Source organism: Lissotriton helveticus, chromosome 4_1, assembly GCF_964261635.1.
Source record: "Lissotriton helveticus chromosome 4_1, aLisHel1.1, whole genome shotgun sequence".
Lineage (NCBI taxonomy): Eukaryota > Metazoa > Chordata > Amphibia > Caudata > Salamandridae > Lissotriton > Lissotriton helveticus.
In genome coordinates this window covers 1,961,149,240-1,961,168,530 of record NC_136063.1, presented here as the reverse complement: position 1 = coordinate 1,961,168,530, position 19,291 = coordinate 1,961,149,240, and positions in this window count along the sequence as shown.

The window sequence follows — 19,291 nt, the reverse complement described above, 5'->3', positions numbered from 1 at the left end:
CTATCACTTTAAATAGCGAAACGGACAAATGGTTTGTTTTTCTGGAGTTACTAACTGAATTCCATTGAAAGGTTTTGTTAAAATGGCGCTGTGAAAATATTTTGTGAAGGAGGGGTGAGCTCAAGGAGCGAGAGACGAGAAGCTGCAGCGGCAGTGTACGTCACAGGGTCCGCGCTGTGATTGGCTAACATATGTCACAGTAAGCGCACTGATTGGTTCACGTGACTAAAACGAGCTGACAGCTGATTGGTTCATCCTGAAAGCAGTAATTCTATTGGTTGAGCAAGGTGGTGACGTAGCTTAACCTGATTGGTTTGTTAGTGAGTTTCGCGCACGGATTGGCTGGTGTAGCGGAATACCAACTTCCTTGTTACGATCTTTACTGAAGCAAGGGAAAAAGTTTTAAAACATGGATTATTATTACATTAAAGAGAAAAAGAAGCTTTCTTGGTTTCAGAAATTGAAAAATAAATTGAAATCTGACAAGAAAATTAAAACGCGAGGTGGAAGATTACTTCATAAGTACAAAACACCCACAGCTTATATGCAAGGTGAATATGGTTATCATACTTGCCTTTGGATTGAGAATTGGATGGATTATACCAAAAATGATGGTGTTTTAGCATGGCCGGAAGATGGATCATTTAACATTAAAGTTATAAAAAACTTAAGAGACAAAATGATCCAAGGCCTAGACCTACACAATTTGAGGCTTTAGCTGAATGGGAGGATGAGATGTTTGAATTGGTACGAGAGAATAGAGGCATAACAAGAGGTACCAGATTGGACATAAATAGGGAAACTCATGAGGATAGAATGTGTCGATGGAGACGTGGTGCATGTGATGGTCTGTATCCAGCAAGATTTGGTGAGGCAACTAGTCCGAACAATGCCCAAAAGAAAAATAATAATGCTGAAGAAAGTGAATTAGAAGATCCAGTTTTAGAAGAAATTTATATTACAAAACAGAAACAGACTCATTATCAACCAGCTTGTACATGGTCTTCCCCGATGGTTCCTCCAGGAACTACTCCAAGTGCTCCTCCTAGAGAAATGATTGATGAGAAATCACCCAGATTATATCCAAATAATGCAAAAACTCCTGAAAGAGTAGAGACAAGATCTAGTTCCTGTATATCTGGTGAAAATAGAAATTATGCTGAAACCCCAGTTCGCAGGAATGAAACCCCAAGAAATGTAATGAGAGCAGAAGGTTGTGGGGAAATGCCAAATACTTCAGAATATGTTCGAACAAAAGATGAATTAATACAGCAGTTAACTAAAAGTATGGAAGCAGTAACAGTACCAGTAACGATTGGACCTGTTCAACCAGTATTTGCTCAAAGAGAAATTAGACACTCAGCTTTGACTATTCCATGAAATGCAGAAATTCAGAAAGTGGCAGAAAAATTTTATTCAGATTTATCAGAAATTCACAGAGAGAAATCAACGATGCCTGATTTAACTTTTAATCAAGGTTCACCATGTAGAAATCCAGTTGGTGCAGAATCTGATCCTGAAACTCCGGAAAAGAGCATTAATAAAATAGATTTAATGCATTCTTCACAAAGCTCAGAATTTAAATTACTTGATGTTGCAAAACTAAAAGCAGATTTGGAGGTATTAATTATTGGCACAATTGGACCTGACAGTTTAAAGCTATATCAGGATGATGAATTATTGTTTATTTGCAAATGCATACAATGGAAAACGAAAACCAAGTATGATCAATTAGAAGAAATGGCTGCTGAATTAGAAATAGATTTAAGCAGGCAGAAAAATTTGCAGAAACATTACAGAGTGGATTTCCCCGAAGAAGACATTGAGAACATGAATACCACAGGAAGAATTAATCACATAAAAGATTTAATTGTGTTTCTAAAAAGATTAGGTAAGTGGAGAGTAAAATGGACAAAGAAAAGAGAGGAAGAAAGACGAGAAAGAGGTGAAGTAGCAAATGAGTTTCCTTTTTATTTATTTTTTTTTATTTTGAGAGTTCGTGAACACATATTACACAACAAAATACAATTCATTCAAGATGCAGAATGCAGTTTGCAGGATCCAGCATACATAAATAAATAACGACCTCGGTTGCATCAGTAGCTGCCAATAAGATATAAAAAAAAAAAAGGAAAGAAGACAGAGAGAAGAGAGAGGCAAAGCTCTAGTTACTTAGAAGGTAACCATTCTTGATTTTCGTATCCCCACACTCGTAGTTCTAGATACGGAATAGCTATAGAAAGTATTGGCCCAGAGGAGGTTTAGCATACAGTACAAAAAAGCTTAAGGCTAAACAGTTGACATACAGTACAAAAAGCTTAAGGCTAAACATTTGACATCACACTCGTCTTACCCCTCATCCTTGCCGCCCTCCAAGCAGCCACTGGTGCCCAGAGCCGTAGCCCCATCTCTCTTGTTTTTAAGCCCTTAAGTTCATATAAGGCTCCCTCAATGTTATGAATACCGAGGAGCCTACATAGCCACATTTGAAATGTTGGAGCAAATGAGTTTCCAATGAGAGAAATAGCTGGTGGTGGATATGTGCATGTTCCTTGGTCAAGACAGGACATTTTACTGTTTACAAATGATTTCCCTCGGCTGAGAGAAAAACCTGTGGAATGGTATCGTCAGGTAGACAGGTTTGTTAAGGTTTCAAAAGTTCTGTGGATTGATCTTGATGGATTCTTTGACATTGTTGTCCCATCGGATCTTTGGACAGAATGTAAAATTTCTATAGATTGGCCCAAAGAAGAACCTGCTCGAGATAAGGTAACAGGTGCTCCATCAGCAGATGTGAGCAATTTGTATGATAAAGTAATTTTCTGGTTGAAAAACAAGATTCCCCCGAAAGAAGTTGATTGGATTAAAATAGATAGAACAAATCAAGAGCCAAAAGAATCAGTACATTCATTTTATGAAAGATTACTGCTGGTATTCAAACAATACAGTGGTTATGAAAAATTGAGTGAGAAGGATATGAGCCACTTTATTTACAGGTTTGTTTATGGCTTACGACCTGAAAATGGTGAAATGATAAGAAATGGAATAGTTGGCTGACAATTACTCTCAGTTGATGACATTTTGAGAAAAGCAAAATATTGTAGTGATGAAATAGATGCAAAACAGAAGAAGCTAAAGGAAAAAGCTATGTGGGCAGAGGTAGAGGTAGCTGAACAGCAGATAGCAACCCTAGAAAACAAAAATGTTAATCAGAATCAGGGAAAACTTAAAAGTAATAAGCCTAGAATGATGGGAAATATTGAAGAGTTAAAGCAGAAACTCCCATGTTTTAATTGCGGCGAAATTGGACACTGGAAGCGCGAGTGTAAAAATCCGCCCAGAAATTTTAAAAATGCATCATTAAATCCACAGATACAGAATGAGATAAATCTGCAGCAACAGCTACAGCGACAGGTAGTGAATCAGCAGAGTCAGATTCCACAACCACCACTTCCAAGTTGTGTAAATGTGCAGAGATACAATAAAGAAACAGGATTCTGCGGAGGTGAACAGGTAAACAGATCACCAAGAGTGAATGTGACAAATGTTTCTCAACAGTATTTATTGAATGAAAATGGAGGGAGTGATTCTGATGATTACTTTTGACGTTGCCTGAGAGAGGAGGAAGAGTGTGTTCTTGGAGCCACTCTTGAGGTAGATCAGGCTGGTCCATTTGTAAATGGTAAAGTGAATGATGTAGAAATCACTTTTCTAGTGGACACTGGTGCTACCCGTTCTACTGTTAGATCAGTGGAAATAGAAAACCTGCCTCTCTCAGGAGAACAAATTCAAGGAGTAGGTGTAGCTAATCAACAAATCAAAACAGATTTAACAGTACCAGTTAAAGTTGAAATTGGCAAATTTAAAGACAAGCATAGATTTGTAGTCTGTAACAGCAGTCCTGTAAACCTGTTAGGAAAGGACATCCTTTGCAAGATGAATTGCAAAATATATTGCTTACCGGATGGTATAGAGCTCCAAACTTAAGAAGAAGATGGGCTTTACAGATTAACAATGTTAATGGTTGAGGCAGAGGAAAGTAAATTATTCCCGGCATTTGATAAAAATGATCTACCTGAAGAATTAAAAGAAACAGTTAATGCTAAAATTTGGGATCTCACAGGAAGTGAAATGGGTTTGATGAAAAATGTAGACCCAGTTAAAATTACAGTAAAACAAGGAGTAGATTTTCCAAACATTCCTCAGTATAAAATGAAGGCAGAAACTATTGAAGGTGTTATACCTGTAATTGACAAATTCATAAAACAAGGTGTTCTAAAAGAAATTGAAAGCAGTCCATGTAATTCACCGATTATGGGAATTAAAAAGCCAAACGGAACTTTCAGGATTGTTCAAAACCTGAGAAAGGTTAATCAGATAGTTGTTCCATGTTGCCCAGTTGTACCAAACCCAGCGGTAATCCTTTATCAGATTCCGCATGATGCAGAATGGTATACAGTTATAGATCTTTGTAACGCATTCTTTACTGTTCCATTGCATCCAGAAAGCCAACAAATGTTTGCGTTTAGGTTCCAGGACCGTATTCTAGCATGGTGTCGTATCCCTCAAGGGTATACAGAGAGTCCATCTATTTTTTATCAGTTGCTAAAGAAATCCTTGGAGAATCTAGATTTACCTGGAAAATCAACATTAGTGCAGTACATAGATGACCTCCTTGTGGCTGCAAAAACTCGAGATAACTGTGTAACAGATACCATTACTCTCTTAAATCATTTGGCAGATGAGGGACATAAAGTGTCTCCTGCAAAATTACAGTTTTGCAAACAAGAAGTAAAATATCTTGGCCACAGAATTGCAAAAGGAATCAGACAAGTGACAAATGAGAGAATTCAGGGAATGCAACCTCCAAAAACACAGAGACAGGTCAGAATGTTTCTAGGAATGGTGGGTTATTGTCGCCAATGGATTAGTGGATTTTCTGTAATTGCAAAGCCACTGCACAGACTGACAAAAGCAGACATAAAAGACCCGATTACCTTAACAGAAACTGAGTTAGAAGCTTTTTAACTGTTAAATAAAAGTTTATGTGAAGCACCTGCTTTAGGCATGCCAGATTATGAAAGGGAATTTGAGCTGTATTGTAGTGAAAGGGAAGGATGTGCATTATCAGTTCTGATTCAGAGACATGGAAGACTGAGAAAGCCAATAGCTTACATCTCAGCAGTTCTTGATCCTGTTGCAAAAGCATTACCAGGTTGCTTAAAAGCAGTAGCTGCAACTAGTGTAAGCCTTGAGCAGAGCGAATAAATTATAATGGGATTTCCTGTAAAAGTATATGTTCCCCATTCAGTTGAAATTCTCCTCACCAGAAGTAAAACACAGGACTTGACAAGTAACAGGTTGACTAAATATGAGAAAGTTATTCTGGGATTAGATAACGTATCGATTGCAAGATGTGTGAATTTAAATCCTTCCACATTATTGCCTGATGGTACTGTAACAGAAATCAGAAATGAGAATGATATTGATCATGAATGCTTGGATGTTTTAGAATATTGCACCAAACCTAGGCAGGACATTAAAGATGTCCCATTAGCTGAATCAGATTTTGTTTATTTTGTTGATGGTTCATGCTTAAGAACAGATGAAGGTGTTCTGAGAGCAGCATATTCAGTGTGCACAGTTGCAGATGTAGTTGAAGCATCTTGTCTCAAAGGAATTCGTTCAGCTCAGGTAGCGGAATTGATTGCTTTGATTCGTGCATGTGAAAGAGCAAAAGAGTTAAAGATTACCATAGTGACTGATAGTCAGTATGGATATGGCGTAATCCATGACTATGGCCAGCTCTGGTCTCAAAGAGGTTATTTAACTTCTGCGGGAACTCCTATCAGGAATGCAAAATTGATCAAAAGGTTGATCGATGGCATTCAGCTCCCAGAGAAAATTGCTGTTGTGAAATGTACAGCGCATAAAAAAGGAAACGACTATATGACAAAGGGAAACGCATATGCTGATGAGATTGCGAAGTTCTGCGCAAAGAATAATATGTCAATCAATCGGGAAAAAGACAATGAACATGTTTTGAACTCACTTATGCTAACATCTGTAGTTGAGACATGGCAAGGAGTAAAAGATTTACAAGATGAGGCAGATGATGAGGAAAAAGACAAATGGTTAAAAGCAGGTTGCAGACAGCGTGAGGAAGATGAGATTTGGGTTTACAAAGATGACAGACCAGTTATGCCAGATAGCATGATTGCTGACATGGCTCGAATGTATCATGGTCCAGGACTTATTGGGAGAGATTCAATGATTAGGTTGTTTAGGCAAACATGGTACAATCCAAAGTTCAGACTAATTGCAGAATCTTTTTGTCAGAGATGTTTGATCTGTCAGCAAATCAACCCAAACAGAAAAACAGTTGTGAGCATGGGAACCATAGGACGGGAGGGTGTTCCTTTTACCAGATTGCAGATGGATTTCATTGACATGCCAACCCATAACAAATTGAGATATGTCTTAGTGATAATTTGTCTGTTTTCAAGATGGGTGGAAGCGTTCCCAACACGTCACAATGATTCAGTTACTGTGGCTAAATTGCTTTTAAGGGAAATCATACCGAGGTACGGTTTTCCAGTGAAGGTCTAGACTGATTGTGGAACACATTTTGAAAACAGATTGCTTAAATTGATTTGTGAAGCACTGAACATAAAACAAAAGCTCCACTGTGCTTACAGACCAGAAGCATCAGGTGTTGTTGAGCAATTGAATGGCACAATCAAAAATAGATTATCCAAAATGTGTTTAGCTACAGGAATGAAGTGGACTGATGCACTTCCACTTGTTTTGATGTCTTTGAGAAGTACTCCTGATAAAAAGACAGGTCTAAGCCCCCATGAGATTCTCATGGGCAGAGTCATGAGTCAAGCATTTGTACCAGTTGGTAAAATCATGAGCATTAATGATTGCGTCATTTTGGAATATTGCAAGAACCTTGCTGACGTTGTGACTTCTATGTTCCATAAGGTGGGAACAGATGTGATCACCAAAGCGAAGGAACAAGCTCATGATCTGTTACCAGGAGACTGGGTGAGAACAAAAATTCACCGGAGAAGAAACTGCCTAGTACTCAGGTGGCAAAAGGCAAGACAGGTGATACTTGTTACAACAAATGCAATAAAGTGCAGAGGTTTGAAAAGATGGATACATGCTAGTCACACCATTCGTGTACCAGAACCTGATAATCCTGACGAGGGTGATACTACAGCTGATTCAGATTCTGAAGAAGAACCTGAAAGAAATCCAGATCCTGAAGACCGACAAGAAGGTCGACATCTGGAAAATTCAATTGCGACTGAGGCGTTGAATGAAGATACTGAAGAAATTGTGATTGAAGAATCTGAAAATGATGAAGATCTGCTAGAAAAAGAAGCAGAAGAAGAGTCTGATAAAGTGGTGATTCAAGATCAGGATAGTATTGAAAAGCAGATTGGAAGCTCTGAAGGCAGGAACGGAAGTTCTGAATCTGGGAAGTTGGAAATAATTGAAGGCGCAACCTGTGTTAAACTCCATAAGCAAGGACATTCCTGGAAATAATGATTTAACACGTAATAATTCTCATTAACACTGACTTCTGAGGATTTATTTCGTATCTCGTGTTTGTTCATGGCTCACATGACCCTATTGTCTCAAACACTTTCAGACTCATGCTTGTTCATAGCTCTCAAAATGTTCCATGTGCCTGCTCGTTTTTTTGCTTTTTTTTGTATTCTGATGAATATTTCTCTGTGATTTGGGGAAGATACAACGATGTGTCACGCACTGCAAATAATACATTTTGGACTTGAATTGCAGATAAGCCTGCATGCTTTATTAATGGTCTCCATGGTCTTGGTGGTGCCTATTCACTGTGCCTCCAGGCTTACTGGCTTGGGTGGGAAAAGTGCATAGAACTGCTGGCCAGCAATTGCAGTTCTTTCAAATTCTGTGTGGCAGTGTTTTAGACATTTCTGTAGACAAACCGATTCTAAACTAAACTCCTGACACATTGTTCCAAGGGGTTATCTTGCAATGCCAAGAAATGATGCAGTGTAAGCCAGAAGCCGTGCAGTTTCCATGTGGGATCTCCTAGTTCACTGCAGCAACCAAAATTATCCGTAATTATCACTGCCTTCATTGGAGAATGGCAGTCCATGTTGTTTGCAACAATGGACAAATCAGTACACTCTTAGTGAATATAGCGGTACATCTCCAGTCCCACACAACATTGAGTTGCATGTAGCCACCCCAAAACAAAAGAAAGTAAAATACTTGAACCTCATATACTCTGATCTAGGGAAGGGAATGTATGTGTCTGACATGTATTTAACTATCCTTAGAGGAACACCATCAGAAAATAAACGATATCAGGAAACAAAGTGCATCTCAGAGAGTTTCTAACCGACACCCATTCTGAAATGACTGTTAAACATAGAGGTGATGCGATGGCATTGGCAGTTGCAAGCCTCCGGATCTCAAGTATACTTTACATGCACAAACGCACACACACACACACACACACACACACACACACACACACACACACACACACACACACACACACACACACACACACACACACACACACACACACACACTCTCTCTCTCTCTCTCTCTCTGTCAAGCACATCAATTGCTCATGGGGTTAAAACAGAGCTCAGAATCATTAGACATTCAATCAGGATTTTGTAGAGCACACGACTCACATGTGAGGGTCTCAAGGCATTGAAGGAGGGAGTTATGAGTAGCTCAGTTGGGGTGGTCTAAAGAGCCAGGACACGAGGTCCTTTCTGAATTGGTGCAGTGTCAGGCTTCGTCAGAGTTAAAGGAGGAGTTTGGTCCAGGTCTTGGCTGCAAGGTATTTAGAAGCGAGGGACGGTGGGTAAGATGAGGTCAGCTGATCGGAGGTTACTTTTGGGGGCGTGGAAGGAGATTCGATCATTGAGGTATTGGGGTCTGGTGTTGTGGAGGGTTTGTAAGTATGTGTGAGCAATTTGCAGGTTATACTTCTTTCGACAGGTTGCCAGTGGAGGTTGCGGACATATTGAGTGATATGGTCATGTCATGGGATGTGGATGAGGAGTCTGGCTGCTGCGTTCTGGACAGACTGGAGTTTGCAGAGGAGCTTTTTGTTGACTCTGGTGTAGAGAGCGTTTCCGTAGTCCAGTCTGCAGGTGATGAGTGCATGGATGACGGTTTTCCTGGAGTCGGGGGGATCCACTTGAATGTCTTGCAAAGTATGTGGAGGGTGTTGAAGCATGTGGAGGATACAGCATTGATCTGGCGATTCATAGAGAGTGAGGAGTATGATGCTGAGGTTGAGTGCGTGGTTCGTTGGGCTTCCAAGGGCATGGGGCCCCCAGGTGTTGTCCCATGCGGAGGGGTGAAGCCAAGGATGTAGACTTCCGTTTTCTCCGCATTGATCTTCAGGCAGCTATGCTCATCCAGGTCACAACAGAATCCTTCTTGGAAACTGCGCCTAGTGATATTGGGTTCCTTGGTGAGGGAGAGGCTGGGCTGGGTGTCATCGACATAGAAGATGATGTTGAGCCTGTGGTTTCTGACGATGGTGGTGAGAGGTGCAATGTAGACATTGAAGAGTGTGGGGCTGAGGGAGGGTCCTTGGGCTACTCCACATCTGATCGCTTTCGGATCTGAGAGGAAGGGCGGGAGTCTTATTATCTGTGTTCTGCCTGAGAGAAAAGATCGTATCCAGTCTAATGCTATTCCTCGGATGCCGGCGTCATGGAGCCTGGTGGCAAGTGCGCGGTGGGAGACAGTGTTGAAGGCTGCTTATTGGTCCAGGAGGATGAGGGCTCATGTGCGGCCTTGGTCGAGGAGGGCACAAATGTCCTCAGGGGCAGCGATGAGGGCAGTCTCGGTGCTGTGGTTGCTGTGGAATCTGGATTGAGAGGTGTCTAGGATGCTGTTGGTTTCTATAAAGCGTGCTAGGTGGGTGTTGATGGCCTTTTCGATGACTTTGGCAGCAAAGGGAAGCAGCGAGATGGGCCTGAGGTTATTAAAATTGGTCGAGTCTGCGGAGGACTTCTTTATAGGGGGCGACTCTGGTGTGTTTCCAGTCATCGGAGAATGTAGCAGTCTCGAGGGAGCAGTTGATAGTTCGGCATAGCTTGGGTGCGATGGCAGTGGCAGCCCTGTGGAAGATGTGTGGCGGGCAGGGGTCAGTAGGTGCTCCAGAGTGAATGCTGTTCATTGTCTTTAAGTTGTCTTCTGTGGTGACAGGGCTCCAGGTGTGAAGGGCCTGTTGGATGGTGTTGGTGGGGGTGGGGGTTGAGGCGGTATCATGGTCTTGGTTATCAAAGTTGTCATAGAGTGTCTTGATCTTGAGTTGACAGAATTTCTGTATGATGGTGAAGAGTTCTTTGTAGTTGTGGGCGCTGGAGAGGATACTGTATTGGATGAAGTTTTTCTTTGTTGATTTAATGAGTTGGCGATGTGCTGTGATGGCTGCTTTGTAGTCGGAGTGTGCTTCTGTGGTTTTCTATTTCTCTACTTCTTCTCTAGTCATCAGTAGAAACACTTGGATTCACGGAAATCCGCGATGAACCAGTTGGCTTTCTTGTTGTGTCGTCTCGTGGTATTCTGGAGGGGGGTGCGGTTGTTGGTGCAGTTGGTGATCGATTGGTGGAGGTTGCTTGTCTCTGTGTTGGCATCTGTCATAGTAGGGGAGGGACTGCAGGTGAGGGCGAAGGTGAGGTCTTCTTCGGAGACTTTGTTCCAGCTTCTGCTTGGGGGTGGAGTATATGCTTGTGAGCGGTGGGTTTCGTGAAGGGGAAGTGGATGCAGTAGAGGTCTGTCCAGGGCAATTCTGTGGTGTTGCTCAAGCAAATGTTGCCTCCTCTGGGCGAAGATGAGGTTGAGTGTGATTCTCTCTGTGTGACATTGGGGTAGAGACAAGTTACTTCAATCCTATGTTGGAGAGGTTCTCCAGGAGGGCTGTGGTGTTGTGATCACTCTGGTTGTCCAGGTGAAAGTTCAGGTCTCAGAGAATTATGTAGTCCATGGAGGCGAGGGCTTGGGGTGCGATGCTGTCTGTGATGACGTTGGTGAAGGGGGTATGGGGTTCAGGAGGTCTGTAGGCCAGTGTTCCGTATAGCATCGTTCTGGGGTTAGGCTAGATATGGAAGTGGATGTGTTCCGTGGGGGGTGAGGCATCGTCCAAGTTAGTAGTTGCGAATCGGAGAGAGCTCTTGTAGACAATGGTGAGGCCTACTCCTGGGCGGTTGGTGCGGTCTTTACTCAGGATCTTATATCCATCAGGGATGGTGGTTGCGATGTCGGGTGCGGAGCTGGCGTTGGTCCAGGACTCTGAGAGAAAGTTGACATTGGGCTTGTGAGTGTTGAGAAGGTCCCAGATTATTTCTGCAGCGTGTCTGTGCAGGGAGCATACGTTGAGGAGGATGCGGATCAGTGGCATGTGTGCGGTGGCGTCCGACTTATGGGGGTAGCTGCCTGGGTCTGAAAGTGGGTGAAGGTACGGTGGCAGTGTTGGCAGGAGCTTGGGCCTTGGGTGTTGCTTGGCGTAGAGAGCTGGCAGTTGTCATTGCATCCGGGGTTGAGTCCTTGGAGATTGCTGGGGTCGTACTGGCAGGTGTTTGTGGCACCATGGTCCCTGGCACTGGTCGGGTCACGGATTGGTAAAGACGGGCTTGCCTTTGGCAGGCCAGTGGCATGCCAGAGGCACAGCCAACTAGCAGCCACCATTAGTCGGTGGAGGGTGAGCAGCTGGGAGGTAGGAGCAGCATCCTGTGGGTGAGGGGCAGTGGGAGAATCAGCAGCAGGGAGAATGAGGGAACAGGAAGCAGAGGAAAGGGAAGGAAACAAGCTGAGGAACAGAAAGGCAAACAGAAAAAAGAGGCAATACAGAAAACAGAGGCAAACAGAAAAAGAGGCAAAACCGAAAACAGGCAAATAAGAAAAAGAGGCAAAAAGAAAACAGAGGCAAACAGAAAAAAGAGGCAAACAAAGAAAACAGACAGAGAAAAGATGACACACACAGAACTGACTAGCAGAAGAGCAAGCTCTTCCACTAGACCACCAGGGATGAGGCACAGGCAGGAGCCTTCAGGTGGAGGGGGACCTCCGACACATACCACGCAAGGAGCTTGAGCGGCGCTAAGGGCAGTCCCACAATGGTGGAGCTGCACGGGGGCGAGTAGTTACTCTGACCAGGAGGTCCGGGGTCTTGCACTTGCAGGGTTTCTGCATAAAAAATGGTGGCACAACCCTGTGAGTGCTACGTATCTGTGCAGACTACTTGACAAACAGTATAATTGGGACACTTCTTGCCACGCAGCAGCTGCCATTAAGTAGGGGTCGGGGGAGAGTGAGCAGCTGGAAGGCGGGAGCGGAACACTGGGGGTAGAAGCCTCAGGTGCAGCAGTGGCAGGTAGTGCGAGGGAAAAGGAGGCAAAGGGAAGGGAAGGAAACAAGAAGAGGAGAAGCAGAGGAAAGAAAGCCAAACAGAAAGAAAACAGAAAGAGAAAAGATGACACACACAGAGCGAACCAGCAGAAGAGCAATCTCTTCCACTAGACCACCAGGGATGAGGCGCAGGCAAGAGCCTGCAGTTCGAGGAGGGCCTCGAACATCTACCTGGCAAGGAGCTCAAGCGGCGCAAAGGGCAGTCCCACATTGGTGGAGCTGCGTGGGGTGAGAGCAGGAATCATTCAATGATCAGTGACAAACTTACCAAATAGAATGGTTCTTAATCAATGTCTGTTTCTGTCCCGATTATATTGTATGTCAAGTAGTCTGCACAGATACGTAGCACTCACAGGGTTGTGCCACCATTTTTTATGCAGAAACCCTGCATATCTATAGTTACGTAGCATCAGCACTACTAACACAGCACATCAAATACAAACCGTACCTCAAGAATTATACCATGAATCCTGAATTCATTCTTTCCAAAAAATATTAACCCCTTCCATGCTCATGACGTGCAGCACAGTGCTCGTGTGCTCATGACGAGCTGAGCTCGTCATGACCACACCCGTTTTTATTGCTGTCCAGCACAGCAGGGGATTCAGAAAAGGGGGTGGTGATGAACAGAGTGCCTGAATTAAGCAGACCACTCTTACCCAGTCCAAAGATCAGGGCTTGATCCATCACCGTTTTTTAGCTCACTGCACCATCCCAGCTCAGAACTTGGCTATATGCAAATTAGTCTGTTCCTGTCCCAGTGCATGATGGGAACAGGGCAAACCAAACTACCAAGCCAATTCTTGTACTGGGAAGGAAACAAGCTTCCGGGGACCGGTTTCTGCCATTTCAGGCGTCGTCGGCCCGGCTTGCTTGAATCCTGATGGTGCAATGAGCAAGGGACTCACATCTGAGTATACGCTTCCACGCTTATGGTGGACAAAATGATTCAGAAAAGGGGGTGGTGATGAACAGAGTGCCTGAATTAAACAGACCACTCTTACCCAGTCCAAAGATCAGGGCTTGATCCATCACCGTTTTTTAGCTCACTGCACCATTCCAGCTCAGAACTTGGCTATATGCAAATTAGTCTGTTCCTGTCCCAGTGCATGATGGGAACAGGGCAAACCAAACTACCAAGCCAATTCTTGTACTGGGAAGGAAACAAGCTTCCGGGGACCGGTTTCTGCCATTTCAGGCGTCGTCGGCCCGGCTTGCTTGAATCTAAGCATGGGCGGATTTTGCGGATCCACGATTCACGAATTTGCGGATTCACGGATCGTGGATCCGCAAAATCCGCGGATTTAGCGGATCTGCGGATTTGGGGGCGGGGCTTCCTCGAGTGTGTGGGCGGGGCCAAACGGACGGGGCTTCCATGCGAGCGCACATGCCTCTTGTGTGTATTAAAGGTCAGAGATCGATCAGAGCAGCAGATTAAGAGACAGAAGCCCCCTGGTCACAGGAACAGCACGGGGGTTGCGCTTGTGAAAGTCAAAGATGCAAATGCATCTGGGCAGCATCACAGCGGATTTTCGATGGTATATTTGTGAAGAAGGCACATCTGCCCAGCCTCCCAACGCTCACAATTTTTTTTGGGCTGATGAATGAGTCACTGCATTTGCACTTCAACTAGTTCCAGCGACCAAGTGTGTGTTACTATGCAATCGCGCCGAAGTGCGCAGGGGTCCCTGGAGTGAAATGGCCATCATAGTGGGTAAATGGCGGGAAGACGGTGCACACCTCGAGTGTGTGGGCGGGGCCAAACGGACGGGGGCGCTCACGATTATTTTTGGGCTGATGAATGAGTCACTGAATTTAAGCTTCAACTAGGGCACATGCGTTATTGATATCTGCAAGTGTTTCCTGTTGAGGTTTTTTTTTTGTGCCAGGACCGTCGTGCCAGAATGAACCCTGCCCTTCATATTTATTCAAGAAGAAGACACAATGTAAATAATTTACGATGGCGCCGGCAAGCTGCCAGCGCCATCCTGCAAAAGTTACTTAATTAGCTTCAACAGGAAGCTCCAACTGATAAAATAAAGCAGGCGCTCGAGCCCCTGCTTTATCTTATCTGTTAGAGCTTCCTGTCGAAGCTAATTAAGTAACCATTTGAGGATGGCGCTGGCAGCTTGCCGGCGCCATCGTAAATTATTTATATGGGGCTTGAACTTTTGACCGCAAAATCCGCTCCGATCGCGGATTGCGGATTCTCGGTAAATTCGCGAGAGTTCGCGGATCGCGGATTTACCAAAAATCCGAAAAATCCGCGATCGGAGCGGATTTTGCGCTCATGCTTACTTGAATCCTAATGGTGCAGTGAGCAAGGGACTCACATCTGAGTATACCCTTCCACGCTTATGGTGGACAAAATGATTCAGAAAAGGGGGTGGTGATGAACAGAGTGCCCCCTTTTCTGAATCAGCACAGCAGGGGAAACTCTCTAGTAGCGATGAGGTTAATAAAATCAACCTCAGCACTTGGCAACCATTAGCAAGACACTGCTACACATTTTTATGCAGACAGACAATAGGGGGAATTTCAAAATCTTTTAACCCCTTGGCTGCGGGGGTTAATCCCCCGCTGTGCTGGGGGTGGGGGGGGCACGCACAGCGCCCCGAGGCTGATGAAGAGCTCAGCTCGTCATCAGCCACGCTGCTCGTGTGCTGATGATGAGCTGAGCTCATCACAGCCACACCCGTTTTCTTAGAACGCTCAGCACAGCGTGGGAATTATCCCCGCGTGTGAGCGTTCTAACGGCCATGACGAGCTCAGCTCGTCATCAGCACACGAGCACCGTGGCTGATGATGAGCTGAGCTCGTCATCAGCATGGGAGGGGTTAAGTGTATCTTAGTTTACAATTTCATTATAAGGAACAGTTTGAAATTTAGAGTCCAATAGACTTATAAGTATTTATGCTCACCCTACTTTGAAACAGGAAAGCAGTGGTGCTGTGGAAACTGAGACCTAATGGGAGACACCTTGATTGTCAAGATCACAGGACCATCGTACAATCTCCAACCTACAGCATTCTTTGTGACATGTTGAAATAGTGGTTCCCAACAGCTTCAATGTTTTCCCAATAGCACTAGGCCACATGCCATTAACTACTCTAGTTTGTAACATCACCAATCAGAAGAATCTTTATTGTGTATGCAATTAAAACCAATACACCTAACTTACAATACAAACGATGTGAACATATTTACAGATTCCATCATTATACTCATTATACAAATATTATTTTAATGTATTGTATTTTCTATGGCGGTGTTCATTGCCGAATAAAGATTGTTTAATAATAATAATAATCATTATACAAATAGCTCATACTTTAAAGCCAAGACCACAATGAAACATGTAAATGAATATAGTCCTGCAGCCTGGAATAGAAGAAGATTGGCACTCCCTCTTCTGCAGGATGTAGGATTTGTCACTTGCAGTCATCAGCAGTGTTCACAAATGATTTCAATTGACACACAAACCCACTCCTATACATACTGCATGCATAGCAACGTTAGTAGATGGGATTTAGGTCAGGTCTACATTAAAATCCTATATATTCCCACCAGAGTGGTACTCACTTTCGGCTGTGAAATGTGTTTGGAAACCCATTTGAGGCAAACATTTTGTGCACTGCAGCCTTGGGATGACGAAAGTATTTCCTGTGTGTCTATGTTACTTCTTAAAAACAGTAATAACAAAAGGAGAGAGAGGGTAAAGGGCACTCTTGGTCCCCCTGGTCAATCTTGTGAAACAACGAAAGAGTGTCATAAAAAACAGACAAAATCCTTCATCTGTGGACTGTGCTTCTTTCATCATCATCAGTTCATACTTTATTTGTTTTTTTTAGATAAAACCATAAAAGTCATAAAAAACTCCAACATATATATTAAAATCAATACTGTAAAATTGTTCTAAACCCTTGATTACAGGGTTAAAAAGATATCAAATTTAATCACAACTTGACCTAAGCCTGATGGCGGGCCTTAAAAAGCTAAGCGTGCGGAGTACAGAATCACTTGAAAGAAGTTGTAAAAAGATAAAGCAGATCTAACCCTCTTGAAACAAGCTTTTTTAAGAATAGTAATGATAAAAGACTTTCTGGGAACCTCATAAAAGCTACAAAACATTAAAACTTCATCATATCCTGTGGAGACTGTCTGTCGCTGCCTCAGGGTATGCGACACTGCCCTCTGTGAGTGCCACGTGGCTGGGCAAAAAAGATAATGAAAAAGATCAAGCCGGAATCTAGTCAATAGGAAGCGATCATGGTTACTTTTAATCCCTAAAAGATATGGTTTCAGAGCGATATACCTACTCACACAGGGCTTTCTCATCTCTATTTCCACTCGATAGTACAAAAAAGTGCTCTTTTAGCCAATTTATAACCCTACTACATATCGCTTCTGGAGTATCAAAAACATCTGCCCTTTTTAAGCTGCAAAGACATTGTCTAACATACTATGACCAGCGGATACGTTTGACGTGGTCAAGAGAAAGACAATCACTTAGAACGTCCTTGCTGAGGGTGTTATCTTGCCTCATCCAAATCTTCATCCACAAGGCTAGTGGACAAAAAGCCCGCTCATCAGAGAGAAAAGCCATCCCCAACTCTTCGTGCGTTACATATGATGGGGCGCTCTGCGGTAAAGAGAGCACCCATCTCAAAAATGTGTTTTCAATGTTTTGCAGTGCCTCATGCCCAGTGTAACCCCATATCTGGCTTCCATTAGTGATCTTCGCAATACATTTAGCTCTATAGATCTACAGGAGGGACCCAATCGGTTTCCCTCCCAGTCTGGAAGCAAATTTAAAAATAGCAGCATTGATCTGGCTAGGTCCACTTTCTATCAACTGATCAAGGGGCTCCAGCTCAAGGCACCATGGAACACTACTCCCAGATATGAAAACACGTTTGTCTTGAGGATTAACACAGTTTCTATCTTAAAGTATAAGGTTCAGCTGTACCCAGTCCCACCTCCAAGCTTGAACGATTTACTGTGCTTCTTTCATGAACACTGTACTGGCACATCTGAAACCTAATGGGCTAGGGGATAAGTTGGGAATTGATGTCAAGGAGCATAAGAGAACAAGGGGTCCCTGAGAACATGACAGTCACGGATGGCAGAAGTGAACAGGAGAGAGGCATTAAATGCCATTACAGATGGTAGGTTGAATCTGAGGCAAACTCTAAACGTAAGGGAAGGAGCCAGCATGGTGAGGGGGGATGAAACAGATGTGGTGTCTTCAAACATAGGCTTTGATGTGGTAAAATTACTGCTAAAGACAAATGAAATCATGCTTCTGTTAACATACTTTCAATAATATGCTGGTATTATGTGAGGTATTAATAGCTGTGTTCAAAATAGTTTATTACATTTTATAATAAACAGTGACAATACAAAACAGAGCACTATATAAAAAGTACCCAAAGAGAATACATAGATTAAATATAAATAGGTACAATATAATATAGTATCAATATTAATAACAATTAAAAGGGAGGGAGAAGAAACAGATATAAATATGCTACTGACAATCATTGAAGTAGAGCAACTATCAAATAGAGACGTAAGCAATTTATAATATCAATAAATTAGTAGAGACCAATGTATATATATATATTATTTTTAAATATTTTTATTGACCAGATAAAGGCAACAGAATACGAACCAACAAAATACATATTTTTTGTTTGTTTTTTTAAGCAGTAATTAGCTATTTACACTTTCATTCAAAAGTACGCCCCCCATATTGCCATACATTTGGTCATCAAGCAAGTCCCTCTCGACCCATCCAATGAGAATTCCATATCATAGATCTGTCTTGGTAATAGACACCAGTCCGTCACGGTTGGTGGTTTCGGGGTGTCCACACCCTAGCAATTGCTAATCTTGCTGCTACTAGTAAGATAGAGACCAAGCTGTTACAATTTAAGTTTCTAAATTTATATCCCATCATAACCTCAAACATCTGTAAAGATACTCCTATCCCCAGTTTTTGATATAGATCATACCCAACTTTCTGCCAAAATGTTGTTAATTCTGGACACGTCAAGAATATATGCTTAATATCTGCTGCATATAACTCACATTTTGGGCATTTTGTCCATTTGTTCTTAGCATTATTACCCAGTGACCATTTTACAATCCTGTCCGGAGTATAATATAAAAGACAAATCATATGGTGCTGTTGCAGTCTCAAATTAGTCACATGTACGGCCTTATCTATGAGAACAATATATTTTAAGAAGATAATTAATGATCAGTTGGTTTCCAAAATACATGATAGGAGTTACAATTATGAGTAATACCATTAAAAAATAAATGGGCACCTCATCTAGTAAAAATAACCCACGTCGACTAAACATCAACAGATAATAATAAAATATCTTTCCAACATGTTGTATTGGATTTTAAAGCAGCTGATAAAAAAAATGAAAAGCTTACCTTCTCAGAAGAAGGTAAATGAAATTTCATCTGAAAAACATCAAAAGATATAAAAATATTATTATTGTAGACATCTTTGAGGCAAAAAATACCAGCTTTATTCCACGAATGCCAAAATCTGACATTTCTAGGAAGTTTCAAGCGTGGAGTATACAATAGTGACATATGTTCAGTGATGGGCATGGGTAAGTGGAAAATTAAGTCAAAATCATTTAATATTAGTTTAGTGGATTTTAAAATAAGAGATTTTTTAATAAATGTTGACTTATTGGACATGGTTAACAGCGTAGACAATGGAAACAGATCTACCAGACTCCTTTCTCTACAAAGCCAAGTAGGAGGATTAATCAGATGATACTGATTAAACCAAAGGGAGCTTTTTTTATATAAATGCTTT